The following is a 22,219-nucleotide window of genomic DNA, read 5'->3' on the forward strand; positions in this document are numbered from 1 at the left end:
AAACCAACGTAATTGGCATTACTAACTTTTTAAAAATTAAAAATTTTCTTGATCAACATAATAATCTTAGTAACAATAATAATTATCTTTAAAATATTAATTTCTTAGAAAAAGAATCACTGCTAAAAAGATTAAAGAGAACATTGTTAAAGGTTTGCCACAATTTGTCAAGGTACCCTGTGGAAAAATTGGACTAGTTTGCATTCCCATTAGTGTGTGAAAATGACTGACTACATTAACATGGACTGCTTCTCCATCATAGATCTGTGCCATTAGTTTGTATCATTTCAATGTATATAGCATTAAGAAGTACCTTCTACACATGGGATGATTTGCAAGACATTAGACACTTCTCTTTTGCCATGCTGATGACAGATGGATAAAACACATACAAAGATGATCAAAAGTACAAGTAGAATATTCTGCATCCTATAACTCTCCATGGCCATGGCTGACATCATTTAGTCTTTAAATGGCTACTCATTGAGGAGGTGATACCATGTTAGTCAATTTAAAAATAATTTACAGGCTGAAAGCAAGACCCAAGTGATAGAATGCCTGCTGAGAGCAAAACCCCGAGTTCAAATCTCAGTACCACCAAAACCAAATTTAGATGTTCAAAGTACTTTTAAAAAGAATAATGTGACTCTTGCAAAAATCAGGCATTCTGTCTGTGATCATTTACACTATATTTCCTGGTGTAGTCGCAGGAGGAATGGAGAAAAACATTACAAATACACACCACTTATAAAAGCAAAGCCATCCTATCTGGGTGAGATGACAATTTCTACTTTTGTCAGTTCCCCTGAGAAAGTTAACCTGTTCATTATTGGAGGAGATGGACACAGAACATAAAGCAAACTAACCTCCTTCTGGCAGCTGGGGATAATTTGTCAGTGTCCTTTGAAATGTGGCTTTGTGTTCACTGGCGAAGGCAGCTGGAACAGAAAAGGCACAAGAGACAAAAGCTGAAGTCCACATGAAGAAAGGCTTTTTTCCCCAACAAATTACTGCCTGAGTTAGCAAGGATCAGGGGAGAAAGGACATGTATATCATCCCAGCCCCAAGCAATTCTGGTACTAGAGAAAGCCCCTATATTGCAGGAGGCATTAAGAATGGCTGCAAGTCTGAATAGGGCTGCTGGATAGCATTGAAATAAGCCTTCGTACCCCATGGAAAATTACATCCTCCAACTCATCTGAAATGGAGGCTAAAAATTGATGTTTATATTTTGAAATCAATCACAAGCATTTACTATGCTGAAAAGGAAGACAATATACAGTAAGTTATGGGTAAAAAAACCCCAGAGGTTTATTTATATGGTCTCAAGTTAAAAATAATTAACAGAGCTGGGCACTGGTAGCTCACGCCTACAATCCTGGCCACTCAGGAGGCTGAGATCTGAGGACTGCAGTTCAAAGCCAGCTCGGGAAAAGTCCACGAGACTCTTACCTCCAATTAACCACCAGAAATCGAGAAGTGGTGCTGTGGCTCAAAGTGGTAGAGTGATAGCCTTGAGTGGAAAAGCTCAGGAATAGCGCCCAGGCCCCGAGTTCAAGCCCCACGACTGACAAGAAAAAAATTAACTGACTAGCTTGAAAATAATGCTATCAAACTGTGAACAATCCAAATGTACTTCAAATAGTAAATGGGCAAACTCTGGTAATCCATGCTAAAGAATAGTATGCAACAACACAAAAGAATGGACTACTGACACATGAATCTCAAAATACTTAAACTAACAGAAACACAATTTCAAAAGGTCGTATATCATTTCATTTCTACCACATTCTAGAAAAGGGGGAAATGGTAGGAACATAAATAAGATTAGTGGTTGTCAGGAGTTTGGGAGTAAGGGAGGAGTTCATTATAAGAGCAGCATGAGGAAATTCTTTTGGATGAAGGAATTGTTTGGTATAGTGATTATGGTGGCATTTACATGACTTTGTATTTGCTTAAATTCATAGAATTGCACACGTAAAACATAGGCTTTCCTCCATGCTGTTTTAAGAAATAACTGGGGGAAGAATCTCACAACTATATGGGGAGATAGAGAAAAAGAGTGGTTGAAAGTAATAAATGAATTCTGCTTCTATAAAAGAGAATATTGCCTCTGAGTAAGGACTTGGAATGAGGAAGGCTGAGACAGAGAACTTTTAAAAATTATTATTACAAGCTCTTTTTATATCTTTTGTGCTGGTCCTGTTGCTCGAATTCAAGGCCTGGGCACTGTCCCTGAGCTTCTTTTTGCTCAAGGTTAGTGCTCTACCACTTGAGCCACAGCTCCACTTACAGCTTTGTAGTTCATAAGAGTCTTACAGATTTTCCTGCCTTGGCTGGCTTCAAACTGTGATCCTCAGATATCAGCTTCTTGAGTAGCTAGGATTACAGGAGTGAGCCACCAGTGCTCAGCTTAGTATTTGAGATTTTTAACACCACATTCATGTATAACTGAAAAATAAATGCAGTACAAATTGCAGTGGATGGGGGAGTGGAGAAATCTTGTCTCTAACTCTTGATTCTGCACTAACTCAGTAAAGTCCCATCTCTCTGGAACTCTGTTCTCTGGGCTAGATGATCTTTACAAATCTTCTAAAAATCTAAAGAAAATGACCAAGTTAGATTAGTTGTATAACCATAATGATTCCTTGTTGAATATGAAGCTAAGAAAAAAAATCTTTCAAAAGCTACAAGGCATGAAACCATCAAATTAAGTTTCTTTTTAGTCACTGAAGGAGCCAACATGCAGATTGGCTAAAAGACTTACTTGGAATGACAGCTAATTAGTGACAGAGCTAGGACCAGAGTGAAGGGCTCTGGCCATTGAGCACAAAACTTCTCCAAGCCCTCATGGAAATATTCCCCAGCATCAGGGATGGGAAAAAAACGCCCTAGGATGACACCAGGGGTGTAACTCACATGCTGACATGGCTTTGTTGGCCTGGGAGATGAGTCAGAATTTTGGAAGTGATTCCTGACATAAGCATGTCTGATGTAATACATTGGCATCCTGAACTCGATCAAAGCTATGCTAAAATCCAATTTGGGGACTCCATTCCCTGATTACTTTGGCAGCTTTTTCTAGCCTATTGGCTTCTCCCTTTTGTTTCGTGCTTGAACTGAGGCTTAAACTCAGGACTTGAGCACCATCCCTTAGCTTTGTTGTTCAAGGCAGGTACTCTACCACTTGAGCCACAGCTCTACTTTTAGCTTTTATTTTGGTAGTTTATTGAGATGAGTCTCATAATCTTCCTTGCATGGGCTGGCTTTGAACCATGAATCTCAGATTTCAGTCTCCCGAGTAGCTAGATTTATGGGTATAAGCCACCACTGCCTGGTGACTTCTCTTTTTGTAGGCAGAGTTCCTTTCCTGAAAAAATACTGCCATTCTCATTTCAGTTTAAAACAATGGCTTTATCAATTTGCCCTCATCAGTATCTTTTGTCCATAACTTCTAAGCCTATGCCATAATTCACTGAAATTGATCGAGTGGGACAGAAGACATATTGGCTTGAAAACTTGTCAGCCATCATCAAATTTAAAAAAGCTATTTAGAGCAGGATGCTGGTGGCTCATGTCTGTAATCCTAGCTATTCAGGAGGCTGAGATCTGGGGATCACCGTTCAAAGCCAGCCCAGGCCAGAAAGTCTATGAGACTCTTATCTCCAAATAACTACCAAAAAACTGGAAATAGAGTTGTGGCTCAAAGTGGTAGAGCAGTAGCTTTGATTCCAAAAGCTCAGGGGTAGTGCCGAGGCCCTGAGTTCAAGCCCTAAGACTAGCAAAAAAAAACCCCCAAAAACAAAACAAACAAACAAAAAAAAAACAACCAAAAAGCATAAAAAACAAGACCATAAAAGTTTTTGGTGGTATCAGAAGAGAATTGACACTGACTCGACTTTGACTACACAATTTTCCTCAGGAAAAACATCCATTTTTACCAGTAAGTAGGTCAAAAGCATGAACCTTCTGCTCAGCATTGGCTCCTCCTTGGCTAGAGCCTGTGGGATCAGTTGTCCCTCATCATCACACAAGTCTGAGATTTACAGAACGCTACTGCCTCAGTGTAAGCTCTCAGATAACTTCAGAGGGTGTGGCGATCTTTCTGGGCTTCCAGGGAAACAGCCTGGGGAAAGTGTTTGCCCATTGTCTTTCTAGAATCTTCTACAGTGGATAGGGAATCAGAGCAGGAATTTTTTTTTTTTTACCAGCCATTCTGTTGGTGCTTCGTCTACCTTCAATGCAACATTGGGAGCTTGAAAACCTCCTCAGAAAACCCTTGCTGGCCAACTTTTGTGCTCACCCCTCTATCAGTGCTTCCACTCAAGCCTGGCTTTCAGCCCAGTTCTGAAGTCGGCCTTACCTTCTGCCTGGCACTTACTTCACAACAGCTGGCTCAGGGATCTCAGGCACTTAGCTTCAGCTGCCAGCTTAGGGAAGGAGAGGCCCCTGGAGCTGAGCTTGGGACAAAGGCAGCATTTGTTCCACACTGGTACTCTCAATGTCAACAGCAGTGACAGGGTCCAAAGGAGATCATGCCCAGGGCTGTTCAGATATCAAGCTGTGACTCTGCCCACAACACCATGAGGTGAGGTGACTAGAAGCCAGTAATAGGATTCTTACTTCCCCATGGAGAAAGGCTGAAGCCCAGAGACTAAAGAATTTGCAAGGGAACAATAGTTATTCTGCTCAAAACTAGAATCTTGATATCTAGGGTCAACTACCATTCATTCCTGAGACTTGGAAATTTGAAAGGTACCATAAGCTGGCTTGTTTGTCACTGAGTGCACTAATGTACACCCCCACCAACAACGCATTAGGGGCTCTGCTTCCCCACATCCTCACCAGCATTTGTTGTCATTTGTATTCCTGATGATGGTCATTCTGACTAGAGACAGATGAAAGCTCAATGTTGTTTTAACTTGCGTTTCCTTTATGGCCAAGGATGTTGAGCATTTCTTCATCTATTTATTGGCCATATGTACCTCCTCTGAGAAGTGTCTGTTTAGCTCCTTTGTCCATTTATTGACTGAGTTATTGTTTCTTTGGGGGTTTAAGTTACTTGAGTTCTTTGTATATTCATGTCTGATATTATGTATGATACTACCAGCATTGTGTTTTTGATTTTTTTTTTAGTTCATGATTGCTTTGGCTATTCAAGGCCTTTCTGTTCCATATGATTTTTAAGACTGTCTTTTCTGCCAGGCACCAGGGGTTCACACTTTTCATCCTAGCTACTCAGGAGGTTGAGATCTGAGGATCATGGTTCAAAGCCAGCCCAGGCAGGAAAGTCTGTGATACTCATCTCCCATTAACCACCAGAAAACCAGAAATGGTGCTGCGGCTAAAAGTGGTAGAATGCTAGCCTTGAGCAAAAGAGTTCAGGGACAGTACCTAGGCCCTGTGTTCAAGCCCTACAAACTGACCAAAAAGGAAAAAAATTAAAAAAATTTAAAGATTGCCTTTTCTATCTCTGTGAAGAATGACATTGGGATTCTAATGGGTATTGCATTAAATTTGCAGGTTTGCCTTTTTCAGTATGGATATTTTCATGATACTGATTCTACTAATCTAAGACCATAGAAGGTTTTTCTATATTCTTGTGTCTTCTACTATTATTTTCTTCAAGATTTTATGTTTCATTATAACGATTTTTTTATCTTCTTGGTTAGGTTTATTACTACTTATTTTATTATTTTTGAAGCTATTGTAGAGATTTTTTTCCCCGATTTTCTTCTAACTCTGCTCATTGTTGGTATACAAGAAACTTTGTAGAGGATCCAATTAATGAATAATGGAGAGACAAGAAAACATACTAACTAAAGGCATAGATTAACATATTTTAAAAAAGCATCATCAGAAAATTTCCCAAGTTTTGAAAAAGAGAAGCCCATTACAGAAGGCTTTTAGAACATACAACAGACAAGATCAGAAAATAACTTCTCCATATCATATTATAGTAAAAACTGTAAGTACGGAAAGTAAGGAAATAATACAAAAAGGTGTAAGAGAGAAAAGAAACTAACATACAAAAGAATGCCCATTAGAATAGCTCCAAATTCCTTAACAGAAACCTTAAAATCAAGGAGGGTTTGGAATGAAGTATTGAAAGCACAGAATGTTAACAACTGCCAACCTCGAATACTTTAACCAGCAAAGTTATCATTTATAATAGATGGGCAAATAAAAAAAGTCACGATAAACAAAAACAATTTATTACCACTAAACCGGCACTACAGAGACACTCTAAGATATACTCTTTCTCTCAATCTTTCTCTCTCTCTCTCTCTCTCTCTCTCTCTCTCTATATATATATATATATATATATATATATATATGAGAAGAAGATTACATAACCATGAAAAAAAGGGTGAGAAAACAAACAATTCCCATCAGAGTAGCAGACAATCATAGGAAGAACAGAAGAAATCCAACACTAAGGAAAGGGCAGAAAGTACTGTACATCTTTCAGTTTTAGTACTCAATACCAGTGGACTCAATTCCTCAATTATAAGAAGACACAGAATGGAAAATTGAATCAAAAGACAAGTCCTAACCATCTTTTGTCTATAAGAAACACATCTGTCTGACAAATAAACATTGGTTTAAGGTTGGAAAAAGCTCTACTAAGCAAATGGGCATGAAAGTAGCTACACTCATATCTGATAAAAAAGCCTGCAAACAAAAATCAGTCAGAAGAGACACAGAAGGTATCTTTGTATCAATAAAAGAAATTTTACATCAAGAAAGTATAATAATCCTGAATATTTATACACCAAATGTTGGTGTGCCTAACTTTGTCAAAGAAACACTATTGGACTCAAAAACATTCATAAACCCAACATAACAACCCTAGAATTGAATGAGACTTCAATACTTCACTCTCAACATTAGATAATTCTGGCAATAAATCAACAAAAAAATCTTCAAATTTAAACAACACTATAAACTAATTGGACCTAACAGATATTTACAGGATATTTCATCCAGCAGCTTCACAGAAGACATTCTTCTTAATAGAACATGGAACTTTCTCCAAAATATATCATCCTATGGCACAAAGTAAGTCTCAGAAAACTGAAATAATTTTCTATAGCCTGTTAGGCCAGAGTGGAATAAAACCACAAGTTAAGAGAAAATGCCTACAAATAATTCAAATCATGGCTGGGACTATGGCTTAGTGATAGAGAGTTTGCCTAGCATGCATGAAACCCTAGGTTCATTCCTCAGTACCACATAAACAGAGAAAAGCTGGAAGTGGCGCTGTGGCTCAAGTGATAGAGTGCTAGCCTTGAGCAACAGAAGCTCATAGTCAGCACCCAGGCTCTGAGTTCAAGCTCCAGGACTGGCAAAAAATAAAATAAAGTAAATTCAACATCATGGAAATTAAATAATACACTGTAGAATTTGAATGGACCATAAAAAATAAGAAAGAAAATGAAAAGTTTCTAGAATCCAACAAAAATGAAGATACAACCTTTCACAACTTCTGGGATAGAGTAAAGGCAGTTTCTAAGAGGAACATTCATAACTCTGAGCTCATACATCATAAAAACACAGAGATCTTAATCTAATACCCTAAGGATGTGCCTCAAACTCCTTAAAAACAAGAACAAATCTTGTGAGCAGGGATGGGAGGGGGAAACTGGGGGAAAGTGAAGGAAGGGGTCACATTGTTAAAAAAATAAAACCTTAATGTACTCATTTCCTGACTTACAAAATGTTCGCCCTCTGTACAACACCTTAATAATAGCAACTAAATTATATTAGAAAAGGAAAAAATTACAATAACATGAACAAAAACAAAAACAAGAACAAGCCTAACCCCAAATCGGCAGAAGGAATGAAATAATAAAGATTAAGGCAAAGATTAATGAATTAGAGACAAAAATTATGCAAAAAAATCAATGAAAGAAAAAGTTGATTCTAGTGGTAATAGTATAAGTGGTAAACACAATTACTTTCTAAAAAGTTAATTCTTTGAAAAAATTAAAAAATTGATAAATTTGTAACCAACTTGAGTAAAAGAAGGGAAATGACAAAACCCAAAAGAAAACTCATCCATAAAATAGAAAGGGAAGGATCATTACTGAATTCATTCTACGAAGCTAGCATTACAGTCCTTCTAGACCAACAAAAAAAGACAACTATACACCAATCTCCTTAATGCAAACATTAATGCAAAAATCCTCAATAAAATACTTACAGTTCAACAACTCATTAAAAAGACCATAGACCACAGTCATGTGGGTTTCATTCTAATTGTACATGTCTGGTTCAATATATGAAAAATCAATAAATAATATGCAATATAAACAGAATCAAGAACAAGAATCATGTGATCTTATCAATTGATGCAGAACAGACTTTTGACAAACTTCAACATCCTTTTATCATAAAAGTTCTCAAGAAATTAGGAATGGAAGAATGTACTTTAACATAATGAAGATTATATATGACAAATCTATAGTCAACATCAAAGGAAATAGGGGAAAAACTGAAACCATTTCCTCTCAAAACAGAAATTTCTATGTACAGCAATAAGACAAGAAAAGGAAACAAAAGACCAAAAAAAAAAAAAAAAGAGTAAGGAAGAAGTCAAATTATTCCTATTTGCAGATAACATGTTCCTATACCTTTTTTTTGGGGGGGGGGGTCCGGTCGTGGGGCCTGAACTCTGGGCCTGGGCACTGTCCCTCAGCTCTTCAGCTCAAGGCTAGCACTCTACCACCTGAGCCACAGCGCCACTTCCGGCTTTTTTCTTTTTGCTTATGTGGTGCTGAGGAATCGAACCCAGGGCCTCATGCATGCAAGGCAAGCGCTCTACCACTGAGCCATCTTCCCAGCCCCTCCTATACTTAAAGCTTTAAGGATCTTACCCCATACTTGTAGAGCTGAGAAAGAGCAAATCATCCTGTCTTGAATTGACTTCTTCATTTCATTTGAATAGCATTGGATTTGGTTATTGAAGAGTTAAGAACATGATATGACTATAAAAACTAGATCTATGCTAAGATGTCTGACATACTTTAAACATTTAATAAATGTTGATTATTACGCTTTTTGTGCTGGTCATGGGGCTTGAACTCAGGGCTTGGGCACCTTCCCTTGAGGCTTTTGTGTCAAGACTAGCATTTTACCACTTGAGCCACAGCTCCATTTGTGGAGATAAGAATCTTATGGACTTTTCTACCTATGCTGGCTTCCAACTGCAATCCCCATATCTCAGCTTCCTAAGGAGCTAAGACTACAGATGTGAGCTACAGTGCTTAGTCTAATTATTATATTTTTATGATAAAGTAATCTATGTAACCATTAAAATTATTGAATAATATTTAGTCATATAGAAAATATAAATAATTCTTGAATAATAATAAGCACATAGGAAAGTTAATAGAGGTTACAAAGAATATGTACAGTATTGTCCCTGGAAAATGTAATATATGTGATATTGTATAGTAATTTGGATGTTCAGATCCGAAGTTAGGCCAATTTCTTAGTCTACGCACTATGGCACATAAACTCCATGATCTGGAATTACTAAATCTCTCTGAACCTTACTTTCTTTATCTGTTGGAGATCATATAGATCATATATTTCCAATGATACATTTGCATATGCAGAAAATCCAAGAGCTATGAGTTGTGATTTTTTTGTTGTTGTTGTTGATCATGGGGCTTGAACTCTAGGCCTGGGTGCTGTCCCCAAGCTCTTCAGCTCAAGGCTAGTGCTCTACCACTTGAACCATAACACCACTTCCCATTTTCTGGTGGTTTAGTGGAGATAAGAGTCTCACGGACTTTCTTGCCCAGCCTGGCTTTGAACTGCGATCCTCAGATCTCAGCCTCCTGAGTAGCTAGAATTACAGGCATGAACCACTGTCACCCAGCTTCATTTTTACTTCTTGAGGCACATTTTAATTTCACTGAAGGATATTTGCTTTTAGTTTGTGTGAGAAGATTCTAGAAGGGCTGGGGGTATAGCACTTGCCATAGTTTGCTAAGCACGGGGATAGGTTCTATCCTCAGTATTGTTAAAAAAAAAAAAAAAAAAAGGTAAAACTTAAAAAAGAATCAGAGTAACTCTCCTGGAAAAGTTTTGTGTGATTATTAAGCAGATATATATTCAAATCCTCTTTCTCCATATAGTAGCTGTCTTTCCTTAGCCAAGTCCCTAAGCTCTTCTTCCATTGCTTTCCTCATCTGTAAATTGGGAGACTACAATAAGCTCTTGCTCTTAGGGATATTGGGAGATTAAATAAGGTTTTCTTTTATGTACAAATGTTATAGCACAGTACTGGCCACATGGAAGCTCTTAATATGTAAGAGCTGCTTTCACTAAAACAGGAAGTGTATATCATGGTTGCCAGTGGCTTGAATCTATAATCCTATCTACTGTAATCCAGAGGATTATAGTTCAAAGCCAGACTTTGCAGAAAACTCCTCAAGACTCCATCTCTAAAATATTCAGCAAAAAGCCAGGCTGAAGGGGTGGTTCAAGTGGTAAAGTACCAGCAGTAAGCAAGCAAGCTGAGAGAGCATGTGAGACCCTGAGTTCAAGCCACAGAACTAGTACACACACACCCCAAAAACCTGCAATAAGGAAATGTTAGTTTTAAGTGAAGAACGGAAGTTTTATTCCTTGTAAGAGAAAATCTGCTTGAGGCAATTAAACAGGGTTTTTCTACCCTGAGCTTGGGTAGGAAACTTAAAAAAAAGTTTTTTAAAAAAGGAAAACTATCATCATCAACTCTGCATCGTGTTGCATTCTTAAAATCCCAGCACTTTGGAAGCAGAGGCAGAACAATCTATAGTTCAAGGCCACGTCACAGCTATGAATTATATAACATCCTAGGTCTGTCTCATAAAACGTAAAAGCAAACCACACAACAAAAGTCAGCATCTTCACTTTAGCACGGGGCTCTCCAATACAATTACACACTTTCATATAAGGAAATATGTTCATACAGACACACATAAGGAATCTCAACACAATCCTGTCTAAGCCTGGAAGCCACAGGAGCTCTATTCCTGCAGCAAAGGCAACGGAAAGGTAACAAAACTATTTTTTAAAATATTTCTTTAAACATTTGTCGAAACAAAATCATCTTCTTTCCGCCAGCACAAATGCTTGACTGTACGAATTCATCACTGCACCAACGCACAACTATCCGGTACCTTTGCTCAACGGGTTCCACAGCCACGTGGCGGAGCCTTGCTGAGTGTAGCCTCTGTGAGCAACCTTGGTCAAATTCATGCTCCCTTCTACCTAGGCCACGGATACCAACCTTGTTACCATGCAGCCCATAGTTAGGCTAGATGGGCTTGGATAGAGATTGGGCCAGGCCTAGGCCTCCGAGACAGAGAAAGCAGATAGAACTAGTATTTAAAGCGTAGAGAAGCCACCATACAAAACCACCCTTTCCTAATGCTCAAACCAAACCCCATTCAGAACCAGCCCAGGGACTGGGTTGTTTTACAGACCTTTTTCTTCTGTATCTTTTATGCTGCAATGCCAATAGTAGAGTCACCATGCGACCAGGTTCACGACCAAGCTGGGCAGGCAGAGAGGGATGTTTGTCCACTTGAAGAGTTTCACAAGATCTGTTACATCAAGTCGAATCTCGGGCAGAGGCCTATGAGGGGGTTTGGTCAGCTTATAGCCCAAAGGCTCTCCTAGACACAGGTAGTGACTCATACATCTGGGTTTGTTTTTTTCTTTTGTCAGTTGTGGAGCTTAAACTTGGGGTTTGGGCACTGTCCCTGGTCTCTTTTGTTCGAGGCTAGCACTCTACCACTTTGAGCCACAGTGCCACTTCCAGTTTTCTGATAAGAGTTTCATAGACTTCCTTGCCTGGGCTGGCTTTGAACCATGATCCTCAGATCTCAGCCGCCTAAGTAACTAGGATTACAGGCGTGAGCTATAAGTGCCGGGATACATACATCTTTATCATCAGACCTTCTATGCATTCTTTTTTTTTTTGGTCAGACATGGGGCTTGAGCTCAGCTTGGGCGCTGTCCCTGCACTCTTCAGCTCAAGGTGAACACTCTACTGCTTGAGCCACAGCACCACTTCTGGTTTTCAAGTGGTTTATTGGTGATAAGAGTCTGATGGACTTTTCTGCCTGGGCTGGCTTTGAACTGTGCTCCTCAGATCTTAGCCTCCTGAGTAGCTAGGATTACAGGCGTGAGCCACTGGTGCCCCAGCCTTCTATGCCATTAAACAACATGAACAATCTGCTCTAGGCTTATCCATTTTGAAACTTTCCCCCCTGACTTTCTTAATGCCTCTACATTGAAAGAGCTATTTTTCAGGATAAGGAAGCACAAGGCTTAAACATGGATCTACTCCTCACAGAAAGCAAGTCTAAGGCTTCTAGGCAAAGGCTCCAAGAAGCCAGTAAGCTTTCTCCTTCATTCTTCTTTCCAGTTTCCACAGCTTCAACTTCAGCCTTGCCCCACTCAGACCACTGATGTAAAGTTTCCTTCCTTCCTTCCTTCCTTCCTTCCTTCCTTCCTTCCTTCCTTGCTTCCTTGCTTCCTTCCTTCCTTCCTTCCTTCCTCCCTCCCTCCCTCCCTCTCTCCTTCCCTCTCTCTCTCTCTCTCTCTCTCTCTCTCTCTCTCTCTCTGTCTTTGTCTGTCTGTTTCTCTCTGTTTTTAACCAGGTTTTGAAATCAATGCTTTGTATTTCTCTAAGGCAGGAGTTCTATCACTTGAACTACAAGACCCCTACCTTGCCTCCCCCCACCCCCACCCCCCGGCCCTTTTTTCTTTAGTTGTTTTTCAGGTAGGGTCTTATGTTCTTGCCTGAGGCCAGCTTCCACTGCAATCCTGTTACCTATGGCCTTTTTGCCATAGCTAGTTATTACAGGCATTCCCCCCCCATACCTACCTTGTTGGTTGAGATCAGATTTGTTAACTTTTTGCCTAGGTTCATCTTGAACTGTGACCCTCCTGATCTTTATCTTCTCAGCAGCTCAGATTATAGACAAGAACCACTGTGCTTGGCCCTGATGTGCAGATATTCATTTCCTGATTCCCAACTGGCTTCTTCACTCCATTCCTGCTCTTAACACTGTTGATAAACCTCATTGATCAAGTTCTGAACCTCTTCCTTGTTGGAGTTATCAAAGCTTTCCATAACCTCCTTAATCCAAATTCCTACTGCCTACCAAAACAATCTGCCTGGTGATCACACCAAATGTGCTTACTCCAGCCTCTGTGCTCTTGGTCATCTACTCACCATACTTTTCCAACTTCCTTCTTCTGCTCTCAACAGTCAGGGCACACCTCCTCCCAGAAGCCTGCCTAGATCCTGCAGTCACTATGGCTTCCCCTCTTTAATGTCTTACAGCAAATCATATCTAAAGGTTGCAAATCATTTTCCAAAATCCTTAGGATACCTTTTAATTTTGTTTCCTTTGCTGTACAGAAATTTTTAGTCCATCAGTCTCAGTTAATTTTCCTTTTTTTTCTTTAAATATGTGATATTAAAAATATTAGGAGGACAACATCAAGGAGCTTTTCCCCTGTTTTTTTCTTCTAGGACTCTCATGGATTTGGTTTTACATGTATGACTTTAATCTGTTTTGACTTAATGATATAAAACAAAGATCTAGTTTTAGAGTAGTGAACAGTCTCTCTTGCTCATTGTGTCTTCTTAGTGCCTTTAGCAAAAAATTAGTTGAGTAGCTAGGCACTGGTGGCTCATGCTTGTAATCCTAGCTACCCAAGTGGCTGAGAGGTGAAGATTGAGATTCAAAGCCAGGAGATTTGAAGCCAGACTAAGTAGGCAAGTCCATAATACTCAACTGCAAATAATCAGCAAAAAAAACCCTGGAATTGGAGCCGTGGCTTATGTGCTAGCCTCGCGTAAAAAAGCTAAAAGACAGCACCCAGGCCTTAAGTTCAAGCCTCAGTACCAGCACAAAAAAAAATTAGTTGGCTATTACATTTGTGTTTATTTCTAGGATATTTCATTATTCTATGTGTTAATTTTTATTATAGTACGTTTCCAATTTGATTACTGTAATAATTAATTTTCAGAAACCACTTAAATGATTTTTGGTGGGGTTTGATAGTTGAAACTAATATTGGTGATTAAAATTAATAATATTAATTAAAACATAATAATGAAACTTTTACTAAAGTTTTCAAACCTTAGTATTCAGGGTCTTGTGTTTACTAGACAGGCATTCTACCACTGAGCAACATTTCCAGCCCTGTTCCTCACTGGTTATTTTTAAGATAAGGTCTTGTTTCCTGTCTGGGCATGCACCTGGACTACAACTTGCCTATTTTAAGCTTCCTGTCATTGCTTGGATGATAGACATATTGTGTCACTGCAGATCTACCTTCCCTCCTTTGAGATGGAATCTTAAAAGACTTTCCCTGCCCAAGCTGTCCTGGAATTGTGATCCTCCCAATCTCAGCCTGTCAAGTATCTAGGATGATAGACGCGAGCCACCAGTACCTGGTTTCAAACTAATTTTACCTGTATGCCAAACCAGTACATTTTCAGAAAGTTCTCAAGTGCTTGGATTACTCATATAATTTCTACAATAAGTGATTTCTCCAACACCGGCTTTGCTTACCTCATATGTTTGCTTGTTTGGAGGGTCAGCTAGAAATGAGGGGAAAGCTCTTGGACACTCTTATTGTTGCTGGGCCAAAGAACTGTCTGGAAGTTTTGAACTGATTTGACTGCTCCAATTGTTCTGGCCTTCTATAAACACAGCCTAAATCCCCACATAGGACTTGTGGCTTCAGTAGTTGAACATGGTTTCAGGGATCCTCCAACAGCAAGCAGGGGACATGTGCCTAAGAGGCAAAACTCTATGTTTTGATAAAGGGTAAAAACTAATTAGTTTTGTTCTCATGCTCACAAATGGACCAATGAGTATGATTCTAGGCAGCAAGACAGCCTCCAAATAGATCCACACATGCTCTCAGAAAAATAGCTTTGGGTCTTACTGACATGGCTATCAGGTATGGTGGGCACTGCTATTTATTGGGCACTTACTTTGTGCCCAGCACATTGCATCCATTATCTCACTTGTGATCCCCATTAGAACACTGTAACTAGCCCCATCTGTCAAATGAGGAAATTGAGGTTCAATTCCTCAATTGAACCTAGGTGCCCCAGGTCACTGAGCTGTGTGTTTCCCAAGTTCAATCTGTGTGATAAAGATTAGAGATGTTTGCCTTGGACTGGGAGTATGGGTCAAGTCATAGAGCACTGACTTAGCAAGCATGAGGCTCTGAGCTTCATCTCCAGTTCCATGCACAAAAAAGGATGTCTTCTTTATAGGCTACACTTTGGGGTTGAGAACTGAGTTGACAAGGTCTTGGATTTTCTTTTAAATCCAACAGTTCGTTATTCCACTCAATGATGACCATCAAACTACTATCAGCACGGCCACAACCGCACAAGAATGAAACTGTTGTCCATGCTAGCTAAGCATGGCTATTCTCTGCAAATAGGATAGGACGTCAAGGCTTGTCATATGGCCATCCGTCCTTCAGAAGCAGCAGTGAAGACTCCCCAGTTGAAACAAAGCCTTCTTCTGGATAAATGACAGTTGAAGTGATTTAACAATTACAGTTTCCCCTGTTTTGAGCCAATGATTCTTAATGTTTTTGAGCGTAGACCCCTATAAGAATTTGAGGAAAGCTGTAAGATCCTTTCCTCAGAGGACTGTATACATTAAACTCACAATTCTGCACAGACTTTCAGAGAAATCCATTGAGCTGCTTATATGACATGCAAGAGCAACAGAGGCCAGGTGAAAAACTCCTGCTTTTAAGCAAACCAAATTCAATGTTTTACAAAGTAATACATTAAGGAACAATGATTCTTTTAAATATCAAGCCAACCTAGGGCACAAAAGACAGGATTTCCTTTATAAAATGTTGCTTTCAAAATCGCTTCAAATAAACCTCTTAAAATATTGTAAGAGAAAAAAACCAATTTAAACATTGCATTAAAACGTTAAAATCAAATATTCATCTCAATGCAAACACAGATGATCATCTTTGAAAAATCAACTGAGATATCGTTTTCAAAGATGAAGGAGTTAACAAGAGTTTGTAATACAAAAGAATTGCCCACATGAGAATACATGTACCATGAACATCTCTGTATTCCCCTAGTTTTCAATGTAGTCAGAAATGATAACGGTAGAGATGATCACTAGCAGAACTGGCTATCAGAAAGCAAAACTAGAGACCACCCAAAGGGTGGCTGTAAGTTTTGAGTTCCTCGAGGGTGAGCAGCCACTTAGCCAACAAGAGGGATGTCAGTGAATGGAGACTGGAATATACCACCTTAACAATCTCATTGGCACCATGAATCAAGCATCCAAGGACCTGTGCAAACCTGGACCACGAGTGTGCTCCTGCTAAGCAGTTGATGGCTTCACAAAAGGCTAGGATCTTATGAAGTTAGATTTTATATACTGACTTATTCACCCAAGTCTACCCTCAACCTTCTCACACTGGTCCTTGTTATTCCAGATAGCGATGGCTAGTTCCCTGCCAGCTAGAAGCCCTATTGTTCTTTTACAAAACTATTAAGACAATTCCAACCCAAGTCATTCCAAAGCCATTTCCCCCTAGCTTCTTGTGTTGTGGGTAGACAAGGTCTGACTGTAATCTTTAATAACATGGCTAGTTATAGCCTGGTATTTCTTCTGAACCCACCTTCAGTGTTTAAACTTTCACATAAAGGGTACTTCGTGCAAAGGCATCGATGTAATGCAATGGGCTGGGACTCTTTCTTTTTCTTCTTGTTTTTTTTTTGTTGTTGTTTGTTTGTACGGACTTTTTATTTGAAAGGAAGATATTGCGGGGACCTGTTTACTGGAGCACTGGCTTCAGAGCCCTAGTTGCTCATATATTGCTTGTCCCCTCACCTGTCAGAACCTCAGTTCCTACTCTTCAACAGTTAATGATTCTTACCTTACTGTCTCCCAAGCATGTCTCGTAAGACTCAAAGAAGATAGTGAGTATACAGATAACTTATTAACTGTAAAGCTTAAAAAAAAAAAAAGAAAAAACCCACGAGAACTCAGAATCATTATTTCACTTAAACTTTCAACCAAGTCCACGAACCACCGAAATCCTTAGGATTCTGTCATGTATTCATTCATGCTCTAGCTTCATCTCATGTTCCCTAACTTAGAAAAACATTTATTTTAAATCAAGGCCATTATTATCGCCAGACGTATGTAGCTTCAGTCCATTTTGACAGTTGGAAACAAAGTTTATTAAAGTAAAAGAACAGAACAGGTCTAAGTGCACACTGCTAGATGTCGAGGAACTAGGAGATCGCTTCTCAGCCCCCTTCTTGCTGCCTCATCCCCCAGAATAGCTCGTTTTCCATTACTCCACAGTGCTTGTCCCAAAATGTTCCTCCCATTGGAATAAGAAATCGTTACTCACTTATGAAAAAATAAATCCTTGACTCTGAGACCTCTGAGGCAGTCAGTCCTGTTTTCTCCTTGCGAACACGCGGGAAAGGGTTGGAAGGGGTTGGGGAGGGGATGCAGCAAGTCTCTTGGACTGGAATCCTCAATGTCTGAACTGTTCGGGTTGTATATGGCTTTTCAAAGATGTTTGAGTATGTTCCACTCTCTCCCTTTCCCCGCCCCCTTTTCTAATTTGCAAGTTGTAAAGAAACCGTGTGGCTCCCAAGTGCACCAGGTGTCTCCAACTTTCTAATTGAGCAAGGCAGGCTCCTTCCCAGCCAAGCGTCTTGAAATATTTAAGCCAAATTTTGGTTTCCCTGGATTAATGCCTTAAGCTGGTGAGCAATGCAACGGAAGGTCAACGTGCGTTTCCTAAAGTTGTCCGATGTCGATGGGGTATTCAGACCTGAACGTGATAACTTGACTCCAGATTGCAAACTCCCCAGAGTGCACTGGGGAGATGGAAGCCAGACCACATTGTTTTCTGATCGGTCAGCATAAATGATCCTCTCTTAGGAGTTCAAGGTGGGCTCACAATGGAAACTGCCTTGAGATAAAGCAGATCTGCTTCCCTCCACACCCCCCCAACCCCCCCACCAGGGAAAGGCCTCACTCTCCGTCAGGGCGACTCACACTCCCCTCTGCTGTGGGCTGTACCAGTTGGCAGATGAAGCTCTGTGCAAACGTTGGCCAGACCAACATGGTGCCGAGACAGCCACAATATTGTTTAGAGAAAAGAAAGGAAACATCTGCCAATCCTGCCTTGGTGCTGAGCCTGGGGGCCAGCCTGCTGCTTTTCCTCCAGAGCCCATGGTGGGCTAGCTCCTGACTGGTCAGAAAGGTTCCCTGAAACAAATGTGTCTGAAAGAGATTTTCCATCCCCCCACAGGAAATTCTTGTGTTTAGACATCCTTACTACATGGGCTGAGTCAGCACACTTTGCTTTAACCACAGCTGCTTTCAAAGGGTAAGTTAAGAAGACCAGTTAGTTGAGTGAGGAGGGCTTGGATGAACTACTCTGACAGCCCTAGCTCCAAAATCACATGGATAAACTCAAAGAATTGCCATTTGGGCACTGCTCGATACCTTGGAGTTCTCCTGGGTGGGCCTCTGTAACTTTTTAGCATGGTGGTATTATAGAACATTCTGGAAATAGTACAGACAGCAGGTAGTGTTCCTTTAAGAGACAACTATGGTACAGTGCTATGATCTTTGGCCTGGAATTGAATCTTGGTTTTGTTAATAATTTGTTAGATGACTAGAGGACAAATGTCCCCCTTTCTCTGAGTCCTAGCATTCTCTTTCTGAAAATAGAGCCTTGCACTAGATGACTTTGAAGGGCTTTTCCTGCTCTGATGGTCTACGAAACAATGTACGGCACCTGGATAGCCACTCTCTTCCCAACTGATCAGAAATTACACCGCACAACCTGTTTTGGGAATCTGGCCCAGATTTTCCCCTACCGGTGGTAAAAATGCCTTCCCCAAGTGTAACCACAATCTGTTTTCTCTTGTTTGTGACTTTGTAAACATGGAGAACACCCAGGGAACATTCTTGCCTACACATCTTTTTGTTTATTCCAAGAGCCTTCAAGTATGAGTTCTGATAAATTGTCTGCAAGGTGGGAGACAATGGCTCACTGCTAAAGTTTCCATGACCAACACTTTCCCCAGCATCAGAGAATGTTCCATTCTTTTGGTCACTATCACTGACTCATGAACCTACGGAGACTAAGGCTGAGCTAGGCCATCCATAGGCATGAAAGTTGGCTCTGAAGGCAGCAGAAAGTCACTTCTCCACAGCAGACGAAGATCCTAGACCACAGAGACAGAGAGTCTGAGACACAACAGGGAGAAAAAAAGCAATGCATTACGCAACTCTCTCAACTCCTGGATTCCTATCTAGACACGTGAGCCTAATGGTGAAAATGGTTACCATTGACTAAATACTTATTGTGTGCATGCTAGACATTTTTCTAAGCACTTTCCAGGCCCATTTGATCGCGTCTAACTTTGCAGGGTTTTTGATTATTCCTCCTATTTTACAGATTAGGAAACTAAGACTGTTAGAAGTAATTAATTTACTCAGGGTTATATAGCTAGTAGGTGGAAACCTGGTATTGTGACTCAGGAGAGTTGGCTAAGGGATCTTAGCAGTGAACCATCATGCTCCTGAGTGGGCCAATTGAATATGAATGTTCCTGTGACTTTTTCTTTCTTGTTTTTTTCCTCTCTTTCTTTTTCTTCCTCTCTTTCTTTGTGCTGACAGTCCTGGGGCTTGAAATCGGGGCCTGGGCTTTTTTCTTTCTTTCTTTCTTTCTTTTTTCTCAAGGCGAGTGTTGTACTACTTGAGCCACAGCTCCACTTCCAGATTTTGGGCGGTTCATTGGAGATAATGGTCTCAAGACTTACTTGTCCGGGCTGGCTTCAAACTATGATCCTCACATCTCAGCATCTTGAGTAGTTGGGATTACTGGTGTGTTCAGGTCCTGTGGCATTTCTTAATGCCAAATGTGCTGGCCGAATAGATCTGACACCCATCTGCACAAATTACTGGGAAAAGCCACCTCTGTAGAAAAAAAGCTGCTCAAAAACAGCACTGATGACTATAATCTAGAGATCACTCTCAGAGCTTACTTTAATGAAGGCTAAACGAAGCCATTTTGCTTTTTAGCCTGGACTATGCAGATGTTATTGAACCAGTTTCAACCCAAAGACATATAAAGTAGTACTTTAAAATAAAATTTATGGTAGTATGAATTTTCACGGATCTAATTCAGAAGTCAATATGGAAAAAAGTGAAAGAAGGACCTGGGACTTTGAATGTGGTTAGAGCCACCCAGAAATTGGCCCAAGGGAACAGTATCTTAATGGCTGTTTTCAAAGAAATACTAGTAGGTTTTTCACATTCCCCAGTGTCAACCCACAATGTATTTTCCAGTCTCTTTCTCTTTAACTCAGAATAAAAGAATTTGAGTTCATAAAGAAAAGGTACCAAATTAGAGATCTTGCCTGCCTTGTCTGCTGAGAGGCTACATCTAGTGTCATGTCTCCCACGTGTAACTACAGCAAGTCTTTAATGGATCATTAGAAGACCCACATTGTTTCTCTGTGTAATGTCTATTGAGCGCCTACCAACTTTCCCATGTGGAAAATTGACCACACACCATCTTAGAAAGAACTGAATGAACTCCCCACTTACTTTATAGGATGTCTGAAGCGTGATTACCTTTCACGATCAGCCAACCTCTTAATTTGTCCCAGCTTGCTGCTGGGCTCCAGGAATATGGCTGAAAAAGCTGGGTTTAGGAGCCAAGGCAGAGGTGGGAGAGACAGATACGGGTATGTGTGTTCATGTCCATGGAACACGGAATTACTTTTGAAGAGTTTTTATAGGTAGGTAGTGAGTACTTTTAAGCTAGGAAAAAAAATCTGCCTTTGTAATGTTCGGGGATGACATTTCATTGCAAAAATAAATGATTTGGTCATTTCCATGTCATGGTTGCTGGCAACCACCGTCCTCTGCTTTCTAGCAATTTCCATTTTAGGCACTGACAAGTCTTTCAAGGGATTCAGCCAAATATCCACCCAAAGTTGCGTATTTGGCAGTTTCATACTGAGAAATCTGGGGCCTGCTGGGCAAAAATGTCCGAAAGGGCTCCCTCCTCCTTTGCCAATTGCGAAACAAACAGATCACCACAAGTGATCACTGGAGGCCCCATGGGCAAGCAATGCTGAGGGAAAGAGAAAGGGAATGAACGGAAGTTGCTGGCACGGACTGCTCCCTTGGCTCCAGTTCTTGCTCTCATTCTCCATGGCCGCTTGCACTTTCCCTGAAGCCCAGTGCTACATCATTGGTTCACCCTAACCAATGCCAGGTCGAGCTGTGGGGCAAGCGAGCATCCTCTGCAGATAACAGGAAAAGAGATTCCTGGGGAATGAGTTTCTGAGGCTGTAGGCTTTAGAAATACTTGTTTTGAGTCTCACCATAGCCAATTGACCTAACAGACCACATTCAGGCTGGTCTCTGGAACCCACCATGGGTCCCTGGGCGTTGAGCAAGTTTTAATTTGCCATCAGGGACAAAAGATAGAGGGATTTTCAGAGAGCCTCTTGCCTGATTGGAGACTTCAACAACCACAGTTCCCAAAGTGTCTTCACATAAGGGTCCCAAATGCCTTCCGCCTTGGAGGGTCTTTTCTGGCTGCTTCAGTCACTCGTGCCCCTATCTTCACCCAGGACTCACTCCGAGTGTCAGGTTACTTAGGTGAAGTCATCTTGTGCCCCCAGCTTAGAGCACACTTGTGTGGTTTTTCCTTTGCAGGAAAGAACTATTTTTTTGATTCTGCTCATAGTACTCATTGCTATTGGTAATACAAGCCAGTTCTCTATATCCATGGATTTTCCATCTGTAAATTCAACCAACTGAAGATCCAAAATATGTTTTTAAGGTTACACCTTTACTGAGTAGGTACACACTCCTCCTGCCCCCATCCATCATTCCTTAAACAATGCAGTATAATGATTTCCATAGCATTTACGTTGAATTTGATATTATAAGTAAGCTAAAAGATGATTTCAAATATATAGGAACATGCATATGCTATATGTGAACACTATGCCTATTTCTTCCTTATTGGTCATGGGCCTTGAACTCAGGGCCTGGGCACTGTTCCTGAGCTTTTGTGCATAAGGCTAATGCTCTACAACTTGAGCTACAACTCCACTTCCAGTTTTCTAATGGTTCACTGG

The 22,219-nt window shown here is 40.4% G+C and overlaps 1 protein-coding gene across 2 annotated transcripts in view; it reads right to left on the reverse strand.

Annotated features, from left to right (window-relative positions):
- Plac1 (placenta enriched 1) overlaps positions 1–22,219 on the reverse strand; it is a 98,847-nt gene that overhangs the window by 26,471 nt on the left and 50,157 nt on the right. Inside the window, exons 1-2 of one of the 2 annotated variants that reach the window (XM_042672645.1) lie at positions 18,555–18,626; positions 867–938 (exon numbers count right to left, since the gene is read on the reverse strand). The gene's annotated coding sequence lies outside the window, so the exon portion shown is untranslated. Of the gene's footprint in view, positions 1–866; positions 939–18,554; positions 18,627–22,219 lie in introns of those variants that run through there. The other variant, XM_042672644.1, reaches the window with a different exon arrangement.

Source organism: Dipodomys spectabilis, unplaced genomic scaffold, assembly GCF_019054845.1.
Source record: "Dipodomys spectabilis isolate Male_0828 unplaced genomic scaffold, ASM1905484v1 ptg000749l, whole genome shotgun sequence".
NCBI lineage: Eukaryota > Metazoa > Chordata > Mammalia > Rodentia > Heteromyidae > Dipodomys > Dipodomys spectabilis.